Source organism: Octodon degus, unplaced genomic scaffold (genome assembly GCF_000260255.1).
Source record: "Octodon degus isolate 3935 unplaced genomic scaffold, OctDeg1.0 scaffold00106, whole genome shotgun sequence".
NCBI classification, from domain to species: domain Eukaryota; kingdom Metazoa; phylum Chordata; class Mammalia; order Rodentia; family Octodontidae; genus Octodon; species Octodon degus.
The window spans coordinates 5,591,125-5,599,135 of record NW_004524682.1 but is presented as its reverse complement, the minus strand read 5'-3'; the positions used below and the strand labels follow the sequence as shown (position 1 = coordinate 5,599,135).

Genomic DNA, 8,011 nt, shown 5'->3' with positions numbered 1-8,011 from the left:
AATAAATAAAACATTCAACACAACATAAAATACTATGAAATTTAGCCTTAGAGTCTGATTAGTCAATTAAGACTTACTTCATTAAAGAACAACACTTCGTAGATCTTTTGTAAAACATGGTACAAACGTATTAAAAAGAGAAATAGTTACTCTATCGGCAATTTTTCTTCTGGTTTTTAACTATAATTACATTAAATGGCTACTGGCTTGCTTCTCAATCAATTTTATGGACACTAGCTTAGTAAGCATCCCAGTAAGAAAAATAATACTTTGTAAGTAAAGAAAGCACAACAGCAAGCAATTTACTCAATATGACCACCACCATGACAGAACCAAAAACTCATTCTCAATTTTTTATTTCAAGTGTAAAATAAAACCAGTGAATAATACTTCTCAAGAGATAAACAAAGAAAAAAAAAGTTTAATTATGAGCAAATGCAACACATTCCTTCTGACACTGAGTTGTTTCTCCCTAAGGATTATCTATTGAAATTAATTTTTCCTTCCATAATGTTTTCATTATTCCACAACAGAAGTCTGGATGGTATTAACACTTGACTTAAGCAGTATTTTCTCTTTCATACAACAAATAAGACAACCTCTTTTTGCTTATAAGAATCCTATAATTCCCCTTTGCCACAGATTATGCCATTTTCATATCACAAAGTATATTGAATTGAAAACTACACTTTAAAATATTTTTCACCACTAGCACACAGACTGTGTTAAACAGTTTGTTCGCTCTAACTGGTTGTTTTCAGACAAATGATTCTTTCATTGTACTACCTGTTTCTTTTTCCAACTCCAAGCCTTAAAACCTTGAAAGAAATGAGATATTATTCTTAAATACCAAATCCTAATTTCTGTTTTAGCAACTTCTTCCAAAAAACATTTCAACCTCATCCCTTTGTCTTCAAAGAGAATTTCTACACATATTACCAAAAATAATTCAACAAGTATTTTTTGAGCATCAACAATGTTTAAGCAAATAACTTCAAAATAATAGTACTTCTTAGATGCACAGTCTAGCAAAGCATTTGGTCCAAATAAGAGACCAGGAAAAGCAAGGAGGCAAAACCTAAACTAACTCTCCTAAGACGAGAATAAGTTATTCTAAGGAAAAAAAAGGGTTAGACGGGATTCCTGGCAGACCAGCAAGTGTACAAGAAATCAAGTAAGTTATTAGCATAGTGCAGAATGGAAAGAGCAAACAACAAAAAATGAGGCTGGAGAAATAGACGGGGCCGAGTCACAGTGAGACTGGCTCATATATGAAAAACTTCTTTCACCTAGTATCTATGAGATATGTTCTCAATTCTTTGAGCTAGAAATAAATGGGGCTGGCTGGCTTGCTTATTTATTTATTTATTTATTTATTTATTTATTTTTGCAGAACTGGAGATTGAACTCAGGCCCTTGTGCTTGCCAGGGAAGCGTTTATTCCACTGAGCCATTTCCCTAGCCTGGGGCCTTTTTAGATTTTCAACTATGACAAGGTCTATAAATAATATCAGATGTTCTTCTTGAATACATGTTAATAATCAAACTACTCAAATTCATAATGCTTTTATGGTACCTTTTCATGAGGGGGAGGTAAACATGAACCCAGGGCCTAACTTTAGCAAAACATGTGTTATCACTGAGCTACAGCCTTAGGGTAACAGTATAGTTACTCAAACCATGATGAAATATGGAAGTTAACTGAGTACATTATTAAAAACTGAGTGCTACATGTAAGTGCAGAGTATACACATTACGAAGAGAACCTACAGTGCCACATAAGATCTTCCATATATATTTATGTGTGTGTCTGTATATTTCTAAATATCTTTCCCAAAAACAAAAATTTTGTTACACAGTAATAATCCTTATACCCAAAACTTTGAGAGAGAGGTGAAGAAAATGGAAATTTCACTAAAAGGTAGACCCATCAAAAGCAATAAAACAAATGAGGGCACCCACTTAAAATTCCAAACACTTCTTATAAATATGATACCTGTTACTCTACACTTCAAAGCAATGAATGCTACATGAAATGCTCATCACAGGATACACAACTTAAGAAAAATCTCTTACCTTGAATTTGGAATTAAAACAATACCATGGCTAACAAAAATATTATGCTATTTCTATCATTTTAAAAGGAAAGCTAAATTTAATTTTGTTGTTGTTTCCCATCTTTGCTTAAGCAAAATTAATACATTATCAATAAAAATTTTCAGTACATTTCTATTAAAATATTAAGAAAAAAAAAGAAGAAAACCTACTCGTGTCTGCTTGGCTCCCCACACTGATGTATCTGTCATTGCCAGGAAGCGCTGTCTGGTAGTAAGTTGTCTCCTCCTGTTGAGGGCTCTTGGCATTCTTTGCAGTGAGGAAAGCCACTGCTAATTCCAAGTTTCCATTACTGTCCTTCAAATATCAAGGCACAAACAGCCAATGTTTGCAAATAATTTATACATTTTCACAAAACTTACTCAATTTTCTTCATAATAACCAATAATTTATAACAAAACTACTTACATTTGAAGTTATTCTATATATGACTAATAGGAGAATATGAATTTATCACATACAAGATATATTTTAATAGTAATTCTTTCATTATTTGAAGCTACTAATTAATGTAAAATTCAATTATCCCAATTTTTTAGTTTTCTATCCAGTTAGCAATCACATATATACTATACTTTTCAGTGAATGAACTAAAAATTTTCTAGAACTTGACTTATTAAGAGTAAAAAGCATTTAATACACTACTTCAAACAAGAATAATAAAAGATAGTACCTATACTATGGGGATGAATGCACATCTGATGAAAAATTAAACAAAATGTCAAGGACTAGTAGGAAGAAAACAGCAGAAACTATTGAGGCTTCTGACAGGATGGAAATACAGACAGCACCTGGACAATACTGTACTGAATGCTATCAAAGAAGACAATCCTACAATGTATTAAAAAAAAACCTTTCCTTTAGTTCTCATTAAAAGCAAAGCTGAAAAAAAGTATTCAGACATTCATTAAGAAGAAATAACACTAGAGTCAACTAAGGATTGTTAAAAGTAGGAAAATAATGATACTTGCCCAGTTGTAAATTTACATTGTTTACATGATTAATAATAAATAAAATATAACACTAGCTCTAAGACAACTGAATCAACAAGAGAAATCCAGATATTAATAATAACTTCCTTTAAAATAAAAGGCCAGGACATGACAGGTCCTAATAAATTCAGCACACACCCAAGTATGAAAGGAAGGCAGTAAAGGGTTTTAAACAGGAATGCCATGGTATGGTTTGCATTTTAAAAGGTTTATTTTGGTTGCATGTTAAGAATGGACAACTAGAGAAAAAGAACATAATCAGAGTACATTATCACACACCACTGAATGTGGAACCTGATAGACGATCAGGACAATTCTAAGAGTGAAGCCTAATGTGGTGGAGTCACAACTAACTGATGGTCAACTTGTAACACCCAGCTGAACTGAACTAGCAAGATGCTGGGTGTGGGAGGCCCACCTGAGGTTTGCTGCCAGCAGCATAAGAGGCAGAACTGGAAAAGAGGAGACTGTTAGGGAAGCTGTTTGGAAGCTATTGGGGAGCTCTTGGAAGCTTCTAGTTCTCTTGGGCTATTCTTCCGGGTGACTTTGTCATGCTGGCTTTCCTGGTGAACTGGGTTGTTCTCATCGGAAGAGCTCAGGACCTCGTCACTGAGAATGGCTACAGTTCATTTTGGGGGAGCTCTGGTCCTCTCTTTGAGCATCGCTTCCTGGTCTGGAGGAGAAGATGGTGCATGGCTCAGTCTCTTGGAGAAGCTCACTGTGTTGACTTTCCTGATGGGAACTCAGATTTTGTCATCATCAGAGAAGCTCTGAATCTCACGGTTGCTGAGAATGGCTATGGTTCTTTTGCAGAGAGTTCTGATTCTTACTTTATAGTTTATTGACTCCAATGCGGATCCCTCAGCCTAGTGGCCCAGGCCCATCATCCAGCTGTCATAAATTTTCTAGCTGCTACCACTGACCTTTGGGCCTTCCTAGCATAGATCTATAAAACAAGCCTGCATGAGACACTGTCATGAGCTCCAGGCCTCCATTTGGACTCTTGGGAGGCATTGTGATGAGCTCTAAGTCTTCAGCTGGATTCATGCAGGACATTATTGTGTGATCCCGGTCCACAGTTAGATTCTTTGGTATATAATGTGTGGACAGATTTCTTGCATTCTCTTTTGTATTATTGTTTGGGTGACTAGTATAAATAATCTTAACAATATGTGTCCTATATTGTATTGTTCCCCTTACAAAATCCCAAGCTACGACACCTAAGTAACTAAAAGAATGGATTCCTCAAACCTATCCCAACTCTAATTCTAGTATCAGTGAGGAAAGGGCAGTGAAGAGTATAGTTTGCAAAGCACCACTGCTTTGAAGTGTTACCTTCATGATTGTTATATGACTCTTACATGATATACTCAAAACATGTGTTGTTATGGTTTGGATCTATAGATGCTCCCCAGAGACAATATGGAAGGTGAGTAAATCACTTGGGTTCTAACTGCACTGATGTGACTTATCCTATGACAAATTAGTAATCTGATGTCTTCACTGGGAAGTGATAGAAATTTAAGAGGTGGGACCTAATTAAAAGAAATAACTAATAAAGAGGTCATGTCTCCTCCCCACCCCATTCCTTACTAGCTACCACTAAGTGAACAGCTTTTCCTCCAATCTCAAGATTTAGTTGCAATATTTCTATCTTGCCATAGGCCTAAAAGCAATGGAGCCAGTTTACCACAGACTAAAACCTCTCAAACAATAAGCCAAAACAAATGTAGCCATGAGTGGTGGCTCATGCCTTTGATTTTGGCGCTGTTGAGGCTGAGACAAGAGAACAGCAATTCTGAGTCTTGCGGAGGGAATTTAATGATTTCCTGAGATCTGATCTTAAAGGGTAAGGAAAGGTCTGGAGACATAGCTGGATTCAATCCCCAACACCACCAATAAACCATTGCAGCCTTATGCTTTCTTCAAGTATTTTGTCCTGGCCACAGAAAGCTAACACAATGGATATATTTTTAGGTAAGTAAGCTAATCAAAAAATTATAATAATGAGTATTTCTTACGCATTCACTATGTGCCAAGAAATGTGCTATTTCATACAATAAAAAATAACTTTGGTAAGAAATTCACACCTTGGAGATCGTTTACTTTGTAAGGCTAAATAAAAATAAATTCTCGGGGCTGGGGAGATGGCTCAGTAGGTTAAGTGCTTTCCTGGCAAGTGCAAGGGCCTAAGTTCAATCCCCTGTTCCGGAAAAAATAAAAAAATAAAAAATAAATTCTCAAATTAAAAATGCTGAAATTAATTAGGGCTATGTGGTTCCCAAAAGTAAATACCTTTTCTAAACACTTAAGAGAAACAACTTATTACAGATAACATATATTTATAATGAGTAACAATTAAGGTTTAAGTATAGTGCTTTCCCTCAAGCACAACCAAAACAGAAGTTTGGGACAAACAAAAAGAACAATGTTCACACAAATTAAAGGAAATGTGGACATGATTTAATATGATCAATACTTCTCAAGTTTAAAAAAAAAAGTTTTTCTAATACCCTGGCAAAGTGCTGGACTACAGCCTCATTATTTTGTGATATACTGGAAAGTGTACTTTCTGAAAATAGACACTCAAGGGCTAGCAATCATCAAAATGTCACCATTATAAACACTGAGCAGCAATACCTCTGTTTCCTCTCCAGTGGCTTTATAATTATTGCAAAAGTACCCTAGACAGTACCACTTCATCATCTTCCTTACAGGGAAATAAGGTAAAACAAAACTGCTAGTAGGAGGAGGAGAAAGAAAGTTTGGTGCGGCGCCTGGGCCAGCTGCTCAGGCTTCTACTCCAAGCTCCACTGGACAAATAGCTCAGCGGATTAGCCAGGGTTCGATCCCTGGGTCTGCTATAATACACACTGGCTGAGTGATCTTGGGATAAAAATAACCTCTGTTTCCAAAATTTTCAAAAAGGGAGTTAAAAATATTTATCTGACAGAGCTATGATGATGAGTTAGCCCACATAAGTCCTCAGTATTATTAGCTGCTTTATAAATACAAAGTATTATCACTATGAGGATTCTGATTATAGTCATCTACAAGATAATCTACAAAGAACCTTTGAAACAGAATCAGGAATTACATAATAAACTTTATCTCTCAGATTAAGCTTCAGAAGATTAAAGCTACACATAAGACGATAATGAAAAATTGCTATAATGCTTTTATTAATAGCAATATACAAATAAGTTTATTCTCTGTTGAACATTATGCATACATTTGATCTTTTTGACTGTGAATCACCCATGTCATCTGACTCATCTTGGCAAGTGTGTGGAAATGCAAGTGTATTTAAAATGCAAGTATACTTATTACACATACCACTAAGTTTTGAAGTTGAACATTCTTAAGGTGTAATTAGTTGTGTAGAAAAACTTTTTATTTCTTCTTTTTGGGAAGAAAAGCATTTAAGTTTCTAGCCCTGAAGTTTTTCTACATTTCCCTTCTCCTCCTCCTCCTTTAACCATGTCAGCTTTAACTTCATTTTAAAATCTAAAGTCATAGCTTCTGAGTAACAGCATCCATTAGCACTAAGATTCACATTCCACAGTTTTGCAAGAAAAGCATGCCTTAGAGAAAGACGTACTTTTCTAGTTCTTGTGGAAGACTGCACTGATGAAAGATGGCATGCTTCCCACTGCAGCACATTAAAGGAAGTTTCCAACTGACAGAAGTCCATTCATCTATGCCTATACTACTATATGATAGATATAAACAACTCAACTTTCAAATACAGTCCAATGAGATGAAGGTACACCACAAACTATATCATAAAATAAGGGGCATACCTTCAAGGCTTGCTGCAGTATCTGCGTGTCATTAATCCCAGTAATTTCTCTCAGTTGATTCAAAAATGTCTGCTGATGCTAGAGGAAGATAAAAGTCAAATCATTATACTATAAACTTTAAATATACAAGAAATTAAAAAAAATGTTTTAAGAAAAAAACAGAATGAGACACGGAACAAATTTCATTCTTTAGAAAAAATGAACCCTGAGATAGAAAGCCTTTACTCCATTCTGTTCCTAAAGATGAAATTCGAGACATGACCATGGAAGGATGTTCCACAAGAGCAGCACGGGTGGGGCGGCTTCCAACACTGACCTCAGCCAGCAGGCAATTCCTAATCCAGGTCCAGGCCTGCAGAGCTGGCAGCTGCTGCTTTGCAGGACATTTCACAACTTCTCTGAAGACTGTTTACAGGTAAAATGCTCTACATGCTCCAGCACCTCAGTTCAAAGTGACGATACCTTTCTCATCAGTGCTGTAGCAGGCATTCTGACCTCCAGCATGACAGTGACAAGGCTGCATGCCAGGCGAGTGCAGGGCCCAGCACAGAACACAAGGAAAGTGACACAGGCCCAGGTTCAGGAGAACTTCACCAACAGGGTCTCACTGTATAGACCAGGCTGGTCCTGAACTTGAAGCAATCCTCCTGCCACAGCCCCCAGGTGCTGGGATTACAATGTGCACAATCTTGCCCACAAGGACCACAGAAGCACCAAGATGGCAGAGTGGTAAGTAGCAGAGAAAGAGGCTCTCTCAGAGCTGCTGTCCAGATGGTGGAATATAGCAACACAAGGAAGAAAAGGAGGGAAGTAGGAGCCCTGGTTCCAGGAAGGATCTGAAATGCAAAGTGAAGCCCAAAGAGAGTGAAGAGAGAAATTTCAACGAAGGAGATAACTAGCGGCATCTATGAGATGGGACTCACTGCTTGAGAAGAGCAGTTCAAACCTGCAAACATACAGTGACTGCTGGCAACACAACAGCCCTTCACAGAAAGATGCAGCAGCGGAGCGGAGCAGCAGAGGTGAATGTCTGCACTAGCTGATGGTGAGTGCTAAGGGCTCAGTAGTCCCATGCAGAATAGCAATCAGAGAGAGGCCAGC

General features: G+C 36.9%; 1 protein-coding gene across 7 annotated transcripts in view; it reads right to left on the bottom strand.

Moving 5' to 3' along the window:
• The window catches only part of Usp25 (ubiquitin specific peptidase 25), a 115,331-nt gene extending 108,332 nt beyond the window's left edge, over nucleotides 1-6,999 (bottom strand). For 4 of the 7 annotated variants that reach the window (XM_023724109.1, XM_023724112.1, XM_023724113.1 and 1 more), the window contains exons 1-2: nucleotides 6,911-6,999; nucleotides 2,268-2,412 (exon numbers count right to left, since the gene is read on the bottom strand). The gene's annotated coding sequence lies outside the window, so the exon portion shown is untranslated. The remainder of the gene's footprint in view (nucleotides 1-2,267; nucleotides 2,413-6,910) is intronic. The other 3 variants (XM_023724115.1, XM_023724116.1, XM_023724117.1) reach the window with 1 other exon arrangement.
• Nucleotides 7,000-8,011: the final 1,012 nt, after the last annotated feature.